Here is a 17,356-nt window from a genome sequence, read left to right as displayed (position 1 = left end):
CAGTAACTGTGACTTTCACACATATTCACTGGGGGTTGTGCTTACTAGCTGTGGTGCCTGCCCACACCTGCATGATCCAGAGACCCTTCTTTCTCTCGTTGATGGCAGCATGGAGCAATTTGGATAGTCCCATGCTCAGTCCAAGTGAGTAGCAAACAGGATCCAACTTGGGGCCTTCTGTTTCCAATGCAGGCATTCTTGCCCACAGCCATATTATCCCCCTGATTGCAGTGTCTAAATGCCTTCTGCTCATCTCCTCTGCTTTATTTATTTATTTATTTATTTATTTATTTATTTATTTATTTATTTATTTATTCATTCATTCATTCATTTATTTTTGGTTTTGGGTTACACCTGGCAGCGCTCAGGCGTTACTCCTGGCTCTATGCTCAGAAATGGCTCCTGGCAGGCTCGGGGGACCATATGAGACGCCAGGATTCAAACCACTGTCCTTCTGGATGCAAGGCAAATGCCCTACCTGCACGCTATCTCTCCATCCCCCCTCCCTCTGCTTTTTGTCACTTTTCTCAGTCTTGCCTAGCATGACTGTGTGAACAAAGAGGGGTTTCTTGGGTCTTGGCTGCTATGGTCTACATCTGGTCTGCTCAAGTCCCTCAGGAATCAAGGCTTGTTCCACCTCCCAGTGCCACAGGCTGGATAGCAGAGAATAATGGAAGCGCTTTCTTCATCCCACGATTCTCTTGAGATATAGGATCAATGGAGACTTCATTCAAATCCTAGTTGCATTTCACTGACCTGGCCATGCCCTGCTAATGGAAAATGTTAGTCATTTGCAGAGATGTGAGCTGGGTCTCTGAGAAGAATGTTTTTAAACAAACCATTACAAATGGAAAGATTTCTGGAATGGCGAGTCTTCTCTGACCTCAGTGAGGAACAGCAGCGACACAGCTTTAAGACCAAGATGACACACAATTCTAACCTATCGGACCATTCCCAACACAGAATGAGGCGGGATCATTGGCCAAGAGAGAATAGAAAATAAAGCTCATTCATTTCTCCGGTCTTCTCTGACTGAGAAGGTCAGAACAAGGATGATGGAGAGCCAAGTCAAAGGGAGGGCAGGAACCAGAGCTGGAAGAATTGGGGACAAATGCCAAAGCTTGACTTAGAGAGTCACACAATGACTCAGAGTGCCCTGAGGAGCAGGGCTTGGGGAGACCTCATGGATCAGATCTTGGACAGTGGCTAGGCAGGGGGTGAGATTGAGAGCTTGACTGCTAACAAAGTGGGGACCATTGTGGTAACTCAGTGACCTCAGAGATGACTCACAAGTCACTAGAGTTACTCCTCTGCTTATGTCAGTTGATGTCTCACTCAGTTCATCCAGGATCTGGAAATCAGAGTGATAATACAGTGGGCAGAACATTAGCCCTGCATACAGGTGACTTGGGTTTGATATCTGGCATCCCATATAATTCTCCCAGCCTGGCAATCCCATATAATTCTCCAAGCCCTGCCAGGAGTGATTCTCAAGTGCAGGGCCAGAAGTAAGTTCTGAGCACCAAAGGGTGTGGCCAAAATACCAAAAAAGTTTTTTTCCCCAGGATCTAAAATTTCATTAAAATGATAATACTAGGTTCTTCCTGGCAGTGATATAGCTTAGCTTGAGAAATTTCACCTGAGACTTACAAGTCGTACCAATTATCTCCTGGTTAATGGCACATTTTTTGTTATGATAGATCTATCCTTCCCCAAACAGACAATTAAAATAGTCCTAACCCACCTTGCAGACTGAAACTTGAATGTCCTGGTGACCCAGCGAGGATGGAGCTTCTGTATGCAAAAGACTGAGATCAGGGTGAATGAAATCAGATCCTGAGAACAGGGTAAATGAAAAGCACCTTCACCTCCTGTGAGGTTTCATGAGGTCCCTCAGAGGTTTGACTTCGAAGCTCTTCTCCTCATGGGTGACCCAGTTAGTGAGAAGTTGGCATGAAGGGGATGTGGGCTCCATCCTCTACCAACTCTGAGGAAGCTGTTTTGGGGGAAAGAGAGAGAGAGAGATGAAACTGCCCTGAACTCTGGAGGTTAGAAGAATGGCTTCAGAGCAGAACTCAGTTTGGCAAATCCCTGAAGTCTGGAGGGAAATACAATAAAATTTGCATTTATATAGCACTCCTTATGCTCTTGCTTTATATGTGCTATCCATATTAAATAAAAACACAATTAAGAGTTAGTTCTAAAATACCAGGTCAAACATATCAAACAAAATCAGGAATGGCAATTAGTGCTAGAATACCAGAACAAATAGATGGCTATTGAGTTTGGATTTAAGAAGGGAAATAGGATGTGTCTGCTGCATATCAATGGAGGAGGAATTCTGGAGTTTGGGCTCCAAGGTTGGGGTGATGAAAAGAGCCTCCTTGGTTGAGCCATCAGGGCCTGACGGAAGAATGCCAGGCAGCAATGAACATGGGGAGTGGCTGCAGTAATGTGTACAGTGCTCAAAGGAAAATAAAAGGCCCAGGGATAATCAGGCTGGGACCATGTCTTCCAGTCATTTAAAGTCCAATCACCACACTCCTCCAGCTGCCCAAATCCTTCATTATTTATGGTGTGTAAGATCTTTGTTTCAGTAGAAATAAAAACCAAGGGGGCTGACCCGATATCACAGTGGGTAGGTAGGGTGTTTGCCTTGCATCTGGCCGAACTGAATTCAATCCCTGGCATCCTATATGGTTCCCTGAGCATCATCTGGAGTGATTCCTGAATGCAGTGCCAGGAGTAACCCTGAGCATTGTTTGGTACAGCCCCAAAACAAACCAAACCAAACCAAAATGAAAACCAAGTTTCTTTCTCTTTCTCTTATCTGTTCTGAATATCCCCCCTCCACTTCTTAAAAGTTAGAATATTTTCTAAAGCTGGCACTTTATGATTTTTATCCTACTGGGTGTGAGTATCTGGATGAATCACTGAAAAATTCATTTCTTTGATTAGGGATCTTAGCCCAGAGTTCCTGGGGATTCTCTGTCTAGTCAGATGTGGGTGAGCTCTGAACGTCGTTGCCATTTCTAGCCCCAGAATGTTTGAATTATTACTAGTTTTTCTTTGCATTGCCAGTTGGAGGTCGGCAGGCACTTGACCACTGAACCACCCCCTGGCTTCCCAAAATGTCTGATTCTGAAACACCTGCAGGTTTGGGCTACAAGGCTCCGACCCATTGTCAGTGCTCCTCTGGGCTTTCACTGGGTTTCCTCTGGACTTCAGGACCCTAATCCCTGCTTTGTTTAGTCAACATCTAACTTATTTTCTGCTGCCTCTGGTCACTTCCTCTCACCTTGTCTTTCTTCTGGTACTGGTGGTGAAGTTATGAGCTCTTTGTGTGACTGGTTTGGTCTTTAGCTTGTTCCATGATGTTCCCGTGTTTAAACTCTCCTGGCCAGATTGTGTCTGCAGCCAGTCTCCACTGGGCTGCCTTCCTGTTGGTTCTAAGATCCATTTGTGACCATGCTGGCTCCTGGCTACTCCGTCTTGGGGAGCGCATCCATCCAGGCTGCTGTCTCATTTGTCCCTAAAATCTCCATATGCAGCTCTGGGCTCTGGGATTCCCTTCCCTCTGGGGCTGACCTCTTCACCCAGACCCTGTAGCTAACTGCCTTGCTAGCATCTCTTTTTCTCATTTTCAGCAACATCCCTTCAAAGTCACATGCTATATTGAGTTCCCAGGTACTGATTGGTAAAAACCGTGTCCTGGAATTTAGTGGGGTACTGTGGCTGTTGGATAGAGGAGACTTTGTTGATTTTTTTTTTTTTTTGTATTTTGTTATTTTTGTTATTCTGTAACCTGGTGGTGCTCAGGGGGTTACTCCTGGTTCTACAATCAGAAATTGCTTTTGATGATTACTCCGGGAAACCATATGTGATGCCGGGTATTGAACCCGGGTTGGCTGCATACAAGGCAAATGCCCTCCTCACTGTGCTATTGCTCCAACCCCTGGACTAGGAATTCTTTTGTTCTAGTGTGTCAAGGCTCTTGTTCTAATGGAAAATGACGTGCTGATTCTTTGCACACTTTGTGCAGCTGGGGGGCTACTGGCCTTTGTGTTTGGACAGAAACAAAGCCTCGGAAGGACCTTGGACAGACTTGGGCTGTAGGCAGCATCCAGCAGGTGGATATTTCAGAGTTGGGTTTGGAGACATAATAGAGTGGATGAAGTGCTTGCTTTGCATTAGCTGACCTGGGTTAAACTTCTGACATCCCATTTGGTTCCTAAGCACTGCCAGGAATAATTCCTGAGTGCAGAGCCAGGAGTAACCACTGAGTATTGGCAGTGTAAACCCAAAACAAAAACAGTTTGCATATTCTATAATATTTGGGGAGGACCATGGTGCCACACCCAACTGTGTTTAGGGTTTATTCCCAGCTTTGCACTCAAGAACTACTCCTGGGAGGCTCAGGAATCCTTATGGAACGCTGAACATCGAACCCAGGTCAACTGTGTCAGAGGTAAGCTCTCTACCTGCTGTGCTATCTCTCCAGACCTCCTTCTGGGGGCTTCTAGGGGTCTTTGGCCTCCCCAGAGGGGCTGAGGGCGGCAGAGGTCAGGCAGTAAGTCCATTGTACCACTGAACTGGTCCATTTCTTTGATAGAGGTGAATTTTGAACTCATCTTCCAAATTGTTTTGTTTTATTTTTTGTTTCCTAAACAGTGCTCATCTGGGGGCTGGGCAGCTTCTGGGGTCATAGTCTGCCCACTGGGAATATGGGCTCTGATATTATAGGGTCCAACTCTTCCCAGCCCCTCAGCTACATGCCCCCTAACTTCCCACAGGTGCAGAGAGCCTAGAACAGACAAGCCTATGGGCCATGCTATATGCACACCACCCCTGTGGAGTTCTGCTGTGGCCCACAAGCAATGAATACATTTATTCTAATGGGAGAAAACTTTTTATTTATTTATGAATAGATGTGGTTCTATGCTTAGGGGCCACTCCTGGTATTGCTAAGGGGAACATATATTCAGTGTTGCGACTAAGCCAGGGTCTGCTCTATGCAAGGCAGGTACTGTGACACCTGAATAAACTCTCTGGCCTCTGGGGGGAAAAAACTTTAAAGGAAGACTTTGTACTGTCCCCATTATAGGAAATTCAGTTTTTTTTCAAGCCCATCAATAAAGTTTTATTGGGACACAGTCATGCGGATGGATCCCTTTACTTGTCGGGGGCTGCTTTGTGTGCCCTCGTCTCCCTGAGGGGTGCCACACAGGCCCAGTGACCCCTGCAGCTGGAATAGGGACTCTCTGGCTTTCACTGAAAGGCTCCCAGATCTCTGAATGGACTCCCACGCAAGAGCATGACATTCTTACCATAGCCGGGACCTTTCTCAAGGACCTTGGGTTTTGCTGATGAATGGCCCCAGACCCTGGGTGGCCTGGCCCCAGGGAGGTGGCTGCCACTTAATATGCAATGGGACTAGCGCCCCCTGGAGGAGGCCTCGGGTCAAGCCGCTGGGGTGGTGCTCAGTTCTTGGCGCTGAGGGGAGGAGAGAGGAGGGACACTTGGGGGCTGAGACACTGGTAGGAACCTTGTGTGTGTGTGTGTGTGTGTGTGTGTGTGTGTGTGTGTGTGTGTGTGTGTGTGTGTGTGTGTGTAGATTTTTCTAGACACCATGTGCACTGCTTGGCCTCTCAGTGATTCTGAAGTTTCTGCCTTTCCCCTCTCTACATTCTTGAAGCAGAAACTTTCCTACAATGATCTCTCCAGTAAATCGTCCAGCAGCCAAGATTTCTGTATCTCTTTGGGGCAAGGTTCCCAGTGGGCCCTCACTGCCCCCTCACACTGGCTCTCCCCAGTGGCTCCTCAAACTTCAGGGCCACAGGCTCTGGCCTGCTCTACTAGAAGTTTTCTTGCTCTTGCCTCAGGGAATGCATTCAGCTGTCTTAGAGGCTCAGTCAAAACAACAGCTGCTCTCACCATGCACCTACTGTAATGGGTTTGAGTCACAATGTAGCTAGGTAGGCCTCAGTGACTTCTGCAGACAACTGTAGACCTCCTTGAGAGGGCATCTTCACTCCCCTAAGTCTCTACTGTGGTGTTTCTTCTGGGTGGAACAGGACCAAGAACACTTGACGGGACATCACAGAGTAACTTCACTAACTCTGGGCCATTTCTTGAACTCTTAGAGAGCCCTGTTTCATAAACAAAGATGAAATTTAGAAGGCTACAGGCTGTGGACATTATCGGGTCTCTAGCCCATGATCTGATAAGCAAGGAGACACACACCTCTCTCAAGGGGATGTCATGGTTGGGAGGCACCTACCTGGCCTTGTTTGGGGCACATTCTAGCCACACAACCTCAGAAGGGACCAACCAAAAGGCCCCCATGGCCCACATCATGAAATAACTCAACAGTGAGTTTTAGTGGGACAGAACCTTTTAGAATGGAGCCAAAAGAGAACTAACTACCTGTGAATTCCCTGAGAGTCTAGATTTGTTGTTGTTTTTATTGTTTTGGGGCCACACCTAGTGATGCTTAAGGGTTACTCCTGGCTCTGTGCCTAGGAATTACTCATGGTGATGCTCTTGGGATCATATGGGATGCTGGGATCAAACCCAGGTTGGCCACATGCAAGGCAAATGCCCTCTCTGCTGTGTTATTGCTCTGGCCCAACTTTGGGGTTAGCAACAGCTGGGTTCAGAGTTGCCTCTGACCAGTGACACCCCAAGAAACTCTACCCCGGTTTTAATCCTTCTGGCCTTTGAGACCCTCAGTCCATTTATTTGTCTTTGGGAATCTTTCCTGGAGGACAGTGGACAGACAGGTCCTGAGTGCATGTGATAGCATGAGGGGAGGAGCTTAGGATGGATGATAGGGCTTTCTGAGCCCAAGAATATGTGGGAGGCAGTTTTGGTTCTAGTTTCCGGCAGGCAGCTTACGGTTGTGAGCAGTTTAGTCAGAGGTATGTCAGGAACTGCAATGAAGGATTGAGGAAGTGAGGAGGGGAGAGTTACTGATGACTGTGTAAGAGAGAAGGGTCCCTCTTCTCTGTCCATGGAGTTGACTGTGGGATCAGCCATCTTCTATCCGGTTGCATCCTGAAGGCTTGTGACTTCCATTGGCCCTGTGAGGCTGAACCCCTTGGCCAAACTCCGTCTGACTAGAAAACTCCAGATTGGAGGTTTGCACCTTCAGGCAGGACTCACAGGACATTTACTCTTAGATGAAAATGAAGTCAGTGTCCCTCAGGTTCCCTTTGGCCTTCTGAGGCTTCTCCTTTTTGTAAAGGACTGGCCCAGGAAGACTTTGGATTTTTGTCCTGGTGAAGTTTTTAAAGCCAGCACAAAGAGTTGCTCCCTGAGTCTTGGATGTATTTGTTCAAAACTGGTGTGTGTATGTGTGTGTGTGTGTGTGTGTGTGTGTGTGTGTGTGTGTGTGTGTGTTTGGGGGATGTTGGGCCAAGGAGGAGCTCCCGGTGTTGGCACAAGTCACACTTCTTTCTGCTTAATCTTAGAGCCCTGACCTTCTCCACCTCTCCTTTGATTGGCAGTCCAGGTCCATCCCTAGAAACCTCAGATCAATAAATGACTCCAGATGTGTTTTTGGAGCAGGCATTGAGTCAGAGATCCTGGCTCTGTATCTGGGATTGTGTTTGTTCAGTGACTCCAGGTGAAGGGGAAGGGAAGGAATGGAGAGGAAAGCCAGGGCAGGGGAAGGGACAACTGGTTCTGGCAATGGGCAGAATTAGTCCTGCAGCTTTGTAATTGGCCAGTGAAATGGTCATAACTGGGCAGTCAGCATAGGTAGGAGGAATGTGACTGAACACCATGAGGAGAGACTCACCCATGTCCCCTTCACTCCAAGAAACTCATTATGTCTTGCAAAAGAATGTGGCAAGGGAGCTGTTACTATATGTGGTGTACAGTTTCATATACACATTAGTGAAGATTTGTAGATTCTGGACACTTGGAGCTACTATATTCCCTCCAGCATGGGCCCTAGTGTTTGGTTGATTATGAGTCCTCAGTAAGTCCCTACTGAGAATCCACGAAGACAGGAGAGAACATTCCATATGCAGGAAAGTTGGAAGACTTACTACCAGGAACATGATCGTCTGGGTTGAGACAAGATCTAGACCCCCCACTATTAACGAAGGAGGAGAACCCAGAGGAACCTTTTGAGTCGCAAACTTGTTCAGCTCTCTCTAAGCCTTAGAGAGGGGTCTCAAACTCGCAGCCCGCTGGCCGCAAACGGCCCTCCGTACAACATTTTGCGGCCCTGCCCTAGAGGAATCTTTTTTTGTTTTGTTTTGTCTTAGTTGTTTGGGTCACACCCCCAAATGTTCAAGGCTTACTACTGACTTTGCACTCAAGGATCACGCCGACTTTGCCTCCTGCGGCCCCCAGGTAAATTGAGTTTGAGACCCCTGCGAGTTTAAGGCCATCCTAGTTGGGAGATCCGCAGCTTAGTTGAAGATGCTTCACGGAGTATCTCTTGACACTTCTGAATAATCCTGGAGCAATTTGGTCCAATTAGGGAGTTAATATTTTCACAGAAGGATGACAAAACCATATAGGGGAATTGCAGTATCACGTATGTCCACCAGATGATGCCACTATTCAGTGGAATTCTAAAGTTTTGCTTTGGGGCTCCATGAGCTGTGTGGTTAAGTCTGAGAGGGCTTGAAGACATTTCAGAGATAACGGCTAGGAAGAGATTGTAATCAGTCTCAGACCTTAATAATTTCCTCAACTGCCATTTTGTGTGGAGTCTATGCATGCTAGGTAAAACCTGATGGAAATTTCTTTGAAGTAAATTTGGGGGTGTTGACTTGTTCGTCTTGCACAAATCAAGAGGTCATCAGATGACAGCAGAGACCCTGTTCCTGGAGACCTCACTAGGAGGATGAACCAGCATCTCATTGGTAAACTTCTTGCTGTGTGAAGCATTTGCTCTCACTCTATCTTGCAAATACCTCCCACCACCCCCAGCAGATCTTGATGAACCACAGTCCAGCTCAGTGGCGGAGCCAGTTATAAACAGCCTGACCCAATTATATTCAGCATTAATGAGCTGTGGGCTCCGTCCTAATGTGTTGATACTTTGGAATATCTGATAATGAAAGAGAATGGAGCCTTTGAAGTCCAAACTGGCATTCTAACATTCTGACATTGCAGGATATTTTTAACCACTGGGCTTCATGCTCTCATTGGAGAAATCTGCTGTGGAATGTGAAACAACAGCCTTTAGGAGCAGATGAAAGCCCACTGCATCTATTGTGTGCACAGAGGATGTGTCCCAAGAACCCCAAATCTCTTGCCAAATTTTGCCTGGGAGAGCCCATCTCCATGAGCCTGGCTTTCCCTCCATGAGCCAGCCTGTCCACATGGTCCTTCGATTCAGTGTTCACTCCTATGCTCCAGCCCAGCCTGTCCACCTGAGCCAGTGCTCGGAACTCTGGGCAGACTCTAGTCTGTGCAGCCTGTTCCATGGCTTCCCCAGAAAGGGGGATGCAGAAGACTGAGGCACCAATGAGGACAGACTCAGGAAGTGTCCTCGACTTCTCTGGATTCTAGCAGGACATGGAAGAAATCCCATCATGCATTTTGGTAACATTCTGGTGAGAAGCTTAACTCTAGTCATGACCAAAATCCATTTGAGATGTAATTATCTGTCAGTAATCATAGTGTCTTCTAAGGACACCCAATAATTATTATGTGCTAGGCACCAGCCAAACTGCTATGGAGGCAGCATGACCAAGATGATGATGATAATGTTTGAGGCCACACCTGATGGTGCTCTGGGGTCACTTCTGGCTCTGTCTGTGCTCAGTGATCACTTCTGATGACATTTGGGGGACCATATATGGGGTGTGGGGGATTGAACTGGGGTTAGCAGTGTACAAGGCAAGAACCCTAACCCTTGTAATTCTTAGCCTTTCATCTTCTGTATGCAGTATTTTATTAACTCTTGCAGTGACCCACTCCCTGTTGAAAGGCTTTATTTTTTTTTTTAATTTCAAATGTTTTCAATTGAATCACGGTGAGGTGGACAGTTTCAAAGTTGGTGATGGTTGCATTTCAGAATACAATGTTCTAACACCCATCCCTTTTAACACCCATTCACTAGTGTATACTTCCTGCCACCTCTTTTTTTCTTTAAACACTGTAGTTTGCAAAACGGTTACTCAAGTGGTATCATGTATCTCACTTTACCTCCCTGTAGAAGCCAGTTATTATCCAGAGTGTTCATTCCCAACTATCATAGCCATAGTGGTCCCTTCTCTGCCTTTATACTCCTTCCTCACCCTTGTGGTAAGCTTCCTACCAAGTACCAGTCCTCCCGAGCCTTGTTTCTATTGTCCTTGGGTATTATTACTAGACAATTTTTTAAATATACCATGTAACTCCACCCTGGATTTAGGTGTAGCTACCTGAGACCCACCCATTTCTGGGAGAGGTCTTGGGAACCAGATATTATGTGTGACCTTACCTGCAAGACCCCGCCCATTCCTGGGAGGGGTCTTGGAAAAGGTAGATAAGCCTTTGAGCCAGGGGATTAGGGCTTCTGCCCTGCTGGGCTCTCTGGCTTTTGGGTCTTTGCCTTTTGGTCTTTGACCAGCATGGAGGTCAAAGGGAAGATGGCTGAAAGGAGTTAAGATGCAGGGCTACCTAAGAATGGCTGTGCTTGAAAGGTTATGAGATAGGCCACACACATGTGGTGAATAGGGCATGAATAAAGCTGATGCTTCCTGATGCCTGCCTGTGAGTGAGTTCAATACCCGTTGCTTTCCTGAACCCCAGACCCGCCGGTTCATGGGGGATGAAGCCACGTGGCCGGGGCCTAAGGACAAAGGCCTCCATCCACCTCCATCCATCACCATCCAGGTCCATCGTTAATTATTTGATTCTACAATACCATACATGAATGTGATATTTCTATGTCCTTTTCCTTCTGACTCATTTCACTTTGCATCATATTTTCCATGTCTATCCCTAAGCAAATTTCATGACTTCATTTATCCTACCAGCTGTGTAGTATTCCGTTGTGTACCATAATTTGTATCAGGTGTACCATAATTTCTTCATCCATTCATCTGTTCCTGGGCACTTGGATTGTTTCCAGATTCTGGCTACTATGAATATAGAATTGCATGTGGCATTTCTGCACTGTGTTTTTGGGCCCCTAGGGTATATTCTGAGGAGAGGTATTGCTGGGCCATATGGAGGCTCAATTTTTTAGTTTATCAGGGTATGTCTATATTGTTTTCCAAAAAGGCTGAACCAGTCAACTTTTCTTCTCATTAGCAGTGATTGAGTTCCTTTCTTCCCCCATCCAAGCCAGCACTGGTTGTTCTTTTTTTTTTTTTTTTTTTGGTTTTTGGGTCACACCCGGCGGTGCTCAAGGTTTACTCCTGGCTGTCTGCTCAGAAATAGCTCCTGGCAGGCACGGGGGACCATATGAGACACCGGGATTCGAACCAACCGCCTTTGGTCCTGGATCGGCTGCTTGCAAGGCAAACGCCGCTGTGCTATCTCTCCGGGCCCACACTGGTTGTTCTTTTGAGGTGTGTTGACACTATTTTAAGGTTTCAACTCTTCTTCTTTTTCTTTTTTTTGTTTTTTTGTTTTTGTTTTTGGGCCACACCTGGTGATGCTCAGGGGTTACTCCTGGCTATGTACTCAGAAATAGCTCCTGGCTTGGGGGATCATATGGGACACTGGGGGAATAGAACATTGGTCCATCCTAGGTTAGTCACATGCAAGGCAAACGCCCTACCACTGCACCACCTCTCCAGCCCCCTCAACTCTCTTTTGAGAGGTAGTGCTTAAGAGGGTGGATAGATTTTCAGCACCAGGGTTGAGTCATGGTCAGAAAAAGCCAAGTGGTAACCCCCTATGGACCTTGCCACCTTTGCCAGTGACCGGATTAGGAATGAATATGAAGTCAGAGCTGGCTACTACACACTAGCTTAAGCATCATACAAAGGTGCCCATGGAATGGGACTCCTCCCCTGTCCGACGCATTAAATATAGAGTGTGAATACATGATGGTTTCAGGACTCTAGATGGAATTAGTGAGCAGTTCTTCTCCATAGCCCTTTCTATTTTGGTGAACCCAAGACACATTTTCTGATATAGTAGCAGCTGAGCTGGTGGGACCAGAGGATGAAATTTTGAATGTTATTTCATTTGAATTAGTTTAAAATGAAATATAGAGTATTCAGCATGGCCAATGATCACCTTATTAAGCAGCACAATCCTAGAGCATGAATCTTCATCAGCATCTCCACGAAGGACACACTGAATGTTGCAGATATGGGTGCCAAGTCTGCCCAGAGCCAGCAGCTGGGCACCCCCAGACTCCTCTCTCGCAGAAGAGGTGCTTTTCTGGGGCATGTGTCAGGTGAGGTGCAGACTTGCCCTCAGCTTTGGATGTCAATGTTAACTGTGTCTGAAGCAGGAGGTAGGCCGAAATGGCTGCTGGGAAAATGGTTCTTTATCCCCATCAAAGGTGCTAGTCATAGCAAAGCAAACGGCCCTCTTGTCTCTGCCCCTATATGTTCCCTGATCTAGATGAATGTGCAGCAGGGATAGTGCTATTTTTTTTTTCAGGGGAGAGCGCGAACACAGTCCCCCACTACCACAAATTATGTAGTCGAGTTTCCCACATTTGGGGAAATTGCAGGGGTCAGCACATCCGGAGTGCAATGGCTAAGCCTCGCCCTGGGGAAACCATCTTCGTGATCATGGTATCTCCCCTGCCAGGTAAGTATAAGATAGTGCTCTTGGCCTGAGGATGATGCCTAGGGAAGTCAAGGCAATGCCCAGACCAATGCTGGTCTCAAGAGGGGCATGATGTGTCCCCTGAACACAGCCAACATGGCATCATGTAGGGTCCCTCAACTCCCACCTTGCTTGGGTGAGACCCTGGGTTTAGCAACTCCAAATTAAAAAAAAAAAAAAAAGATGATACATATGTCAGCTCACACCCTTAAAAAAAGTCCCAGGGGGAGGTGAGGCTGGAACTGTGTCTGAGGGTCCTTTCTGGGTTCTCAAGCTGGAGGGGTACCCTGCTCTGGAGACAGTTTCTGTATCTGTGTCTGAGTTATTGTTTCTTAAATGTATCTGTGTGATGCACTCAGTAGGCACCTTGTAATCCCTGGGTGCATAATGATGCCCCAGTTGGCAGCACCCACAGATGTCATTTGGGTTACTCTCTGCAGTTCAGCCCATGTGCTTAGACTTGGGGTGGGGCCAGAGTGCCTTTGCTAAACTTTTGCCTTATGTCTTATGACTTCCTGTGGCAATCCTGGCCCTATATTTAACTGGCCGCAGCTCCGAGTCAAGAGACCAGGAGTTCCCCCTCCCTATGGCCAGATGCCTACAGTGCCTTGGAGCCAGCCTGCCCCCCCCCCCAAGTCGGGGTGAGCAGGGCTCTTGGGACTTGGGCTCACTTCCTGTGCTGCCCGCAGGGCTACCCGACCTCTGTGCCATCCTCACCCTCTTTGGCGCCACCACCTGCTGTTGATGGCAGATTTCGGGCAGCCTCCATCTCCCTCACCATTTCTTCCAGTTCCAGGTCTTTCATTCTTGGGGTTCACTGAGTGGTTTCCATGGTAACAGGCACTTGTTGCATTTTGAATCTGCCATCAAGGTCCTTGAATGTGCCAGCTAAGCCGCAGTCATCGGGCCCAAGTGACAAGTTAATAAGACAAAGTCTGTTTTATTTTCTTCCTCCTCTGTCTGCCTGCCTGCTTGCCTTCAGCGGGGGTCAGGGGCCCTCACAAAGAAACTGGTCTGCACCCTGGTCAGCTCAGACCAGACTTTGATGGCCCTTCTTATGTCTCTTTCTTCACCTCAGGTGCTCCTTGGCTAGGCAGCCTGTGTGTGTCCAGAGAGCACAATACAGGTTTTCTTGGGGACTGGGGTCTGAGTGGGGGCTGGCAGATAGAAATGTGTTTTTGTGAGGGTGAGTAGGATGGGAGCAGTTATGTAGTGTATGGTGCAGTCTTTTGCTCTTTTGGTGTGGAAATTAGAATTTTTTTTTCTTTTATTTTTGGGGGCATACCCAGTGGCACTTAGGGATCACTCCAGATTCTGTGCTCAAAAATCACTTCTGGTAGGCTTGGGGGACCGTATCGAATGCTGGAAATCAAACCTGGGTTGATCGTGTGCAAAGCAAATGCCCTTTATGTATTATTGCTTTAACCCCCCAAATATTCTTCTTTTCTTTTCAGGAAGCCCTGGGGGACTCCATGTCAGTCAGCTGGAGCAAGGAAGACTGGGAATTTGTGGATTTTTCACCCTTCTGCATTCTGGAGAATGGGCAGGAGTCTTCACCACCTCCACTAGGAGAGTTGAATCAAACAGATGTAAGCCTGGCCCTGCCGAAGTTGAGTGACCCAAACCCAGGAAAAGACTCAGGCAGAAAAGGCTCCTTCCCAATGGAAGCGAGAAAACAAGGAAAAAGAGGGTTGGGGTCAGAGGGTGGGGTGCCAGAGTTCTCACCACCAGCTCCTGCTGTCTCCTGAACCACAGCTCTGTGGGGTCCCAAGACCCATGTGGTTCTCAGGACTTCTTGTGGGATCCATGGGCTCTTAGGTTCTGGATGGTCCATTTCTTACTATTTTGCAAGTTATCTCTGCAAGGTTTTATTATTTGCTGTGGTTGAGCTTCCGGCAGAGTCTCGACAGAAAAGTCCTCAGACCTGAACAGATTCTCTGTTCAGAGCCAAAGTAAAGTTATATGGGAGGCAGCATTGACTGTGGGGGGCAATGAGGAACTAGTCTGAACTATAGGGGTACAGGACAGGAGGGCTTTTCTTTTGGGAGAAAGTTTGGCCCATGTGGTTCCACCGTGGAGATTTAACAGAACACTTGAAAAGAAAAACAGGTGGAATGATCCAGCTTCTTTTTTTTTTTTTTTTTTTTTTTTGGTTTTTGGGCCACACCTGGCGATGCTCAGGGGTTACTCCTGGCTGTCTGCTCAGAAATAGCTCCTGGCAGGCACGGGGGACCATATGGGACACCGGGATTCGAACCAACCACCTTTGGTCCTGGATTGGCTGCTTGCAAGGCAAACGCCACTGTGCTGTCTCTCTGGGCCCATGATCCAGCTTCTTGGCTGCCAATGTGCAGAGCACTTGAAGGAATAAAAGCCCAAGTCAAGGTCATTAGAGCCCAGATCAATTTTAAAGGCAGGCAGAAGAAAATAAAGGGAAATTATCTAAATGAGAAGGAAACATTTCTAATTGCAAAGGGGCAAGTGGAAAGCATTGGGTAAAATAAAGAAGCGTCAGACGGTGTCTGGAGCCATGGTCTGGCAGTGGCTCTGGCACACACACCCTCAGCTCTTTTGCAGAGCCTTCTGGGTCTTTGGAAAAGTGGCTCTTAAGCAGATTTGAGGTCCCATTCCTGCTTGGAGTCATCGTCAGGGGCTAGAGACAGCTGAAATCTGGATTGAATTTTGGGAGAAGTGTTTAGTTCTAGGGCTTTCTGGGACCTCAGTTCTGAAAGGAATTCTGGTTCTCACAGCCCAACCCCGGCTGGTTCAAGAAAGAAGGAAACTCACTGGGTAATTGGGCAAGCCTGAATGCTCTCAGGGGTTCAGTGATAAAACCAAGGACAGGCTCTTGCCTTCCTGCTCAGCCATGGTGGTCCAAGTCTTCCTCTTTGGTTGACTTCTTTCCTAATGTGCCTCCTTGTTTGTGCAAGAGAGTGCTCAGGACTTACGCCTGGCTCTGTGTTCAGGGCTCTGAGCTCAGGGATCCCTCCTGGTACTCTAAAGGGACCATATATGATGTCCAGGATGAACTTGGGCACTACTTGGCAAATGCCCTCCACGCCGACCTTATCCACAGTCTCGTATCTGTGCCATACATTGACCTTTGCACTGCAGCCAAGGAGAGAGGAATTAGTTTAGGCCTGGAGTGGTTCCTCCCAATGAAAATCTGGGTGCTGCTGGACAGAGGAAGGCAGGGACCATGCATCTCCTTGGGCCTGGAGAAGGAAAGTGCAGAGGGAGGGAGGTGAGCCCCCTGGGGGGTATCCTACACTCTAGGAAGGAAGGTGGGAAATCATCTCCCCAATTGAGCTTCCCTACTGACCTACCAGCTATTTTCTTCAGACAGTCAACTCAAAACATCACTCAGTGTGTGATATGGGTATAGCATGAGGCCTGTCTGCCAGGGTACAGAACTTGTGGAAGGAGGTGGAGCACTTGGGGTGCAGAAGGGGGTGGTTACAGGAGTCTCCGTCACATCAGCTCTCAGGATTCCACATAATGGCTTCTTGGCTCTGGCCTGGGCAGATGCAGCCACTCTTCTTTCCTCATAGTGGGTGCCCAGTGTCTGCCTTGCAATCTGGGTCAGTGAGTGAAGCCAAGACCCAGGGCCCTCTGGGGGTGCAGTATATGGTTACTGGGGATACTGGGGCCAGTGCTGCTGTCTAAGTCTGCTTAGGTGTCAGCCAAGCCAAGTGGATGCTTTGGCTTCTCTGCTCCAAGGGCCCTGTCCCAGGCTCCTGTCTGCCAAGCTTGTTTACCTGGGCAAGGAACTGTGTGTCTGTCCATGTCTCTCTTGGTCACAGTGAGCATGTTAGTTTGCTCATGAGTCTCTTTCAACACCTCCTGTTCAAGTGCCCTGACTGCTGAAGAGCTGGGTCAGATCCAGCCGTTCTCCTGCTCCTGCCTGCCCTGATCTTCTCAGGTATCCAGAGAGGGGCCCTGGCCTTGCCTCTGGCTGCAGTCTTATCTCAGAAGCTACTTCTGTGCCAACATCAGTTTTAGTGGATGCCAACCCCGCTCCACAAAAGGCCTTACTGCTCTGTGCCTGGAGGCCCAGGGGACTTAAACTCCATGGCACCAAATGAAAGCCACAGTGTCATCCATAAGAATTTGACTTTGTTGGGGCCAGAGATATAGCACAGTGGTAGGGCAAATTTGCCTTGCATGCAGCTGCCCCAGGACAAATGGTGGTTCGAATCCCGACATCCCCCAGGCCGGCCAGGAGTAATTTCTGAGCACAGAGCCAGGAATAACTCCTGAGTTCTTCCAGTTGTGGCCTCCAACCTCCCTTCAAAATATGACATTTTCTGTCATATTTTGCTCAAAGCCCTAGGGAAATACACCTCGTTTCTCCTAGCTTATGGACCAACACATAGAGCCCCTATTTTCTTTCTCCAGCCATTATGACAGTGGGCAGTGGTGCACACTAGTCTACTCTGCCTCTTAGTGTAGTGCACTCTCCTGCTCTGGCACCTGTCTCCCTCCCCCTGCCCCCCACAATTTGGCCTCATTCAAGCAGACAGGCCATGTATGTGTTAGAATCATATTATTCCAGAGGATCAGATTGGCACTGGAGAGGTGAGAGGGGGAACCCCTAGATTATGGCCAGTGC

The 17,356-nt window shown here is 47.8% G+C and overlaps 1 non-coding gene across 1 annotated transcript; it reads right to left on the bottom strand.

Annotated features, from left to right (window-relative positions):
* Positions 1–12,570: 12,570 nt before the first annotated feature.
* On the bottom strand, positions 12,571–12,734 carry LOC126015291 (U1 spliceosomal RNA). The gene has a single exon (XR_007498170.1). It is a non-coding gene; the product is annotated as a U1 spliceosomal RNA (small nuclear RNA).
* Positions 12,735–17,356: the final 4,622 nt, after the last annotated feature.

This window comes from Suncus etruscus, chromosome 7 (assembly GCF_024139225.1).
Source record: "Suncus etruscus isolate mSunEtr1 chromosome 7, mSunEtr1.pri.cur, whole genome shotgun sequence".
NCBI lineage: Eukaryota > Metazoa > Chordata > Mammalia > Eulipotyphla > Soricidae > Suncus > Suncus etruscus.
The sequence above is the reverse complement of the archived record's forward strand: the minus strand, read 5'-3'. Positions and strand labels throughout refer to the sequence as shown.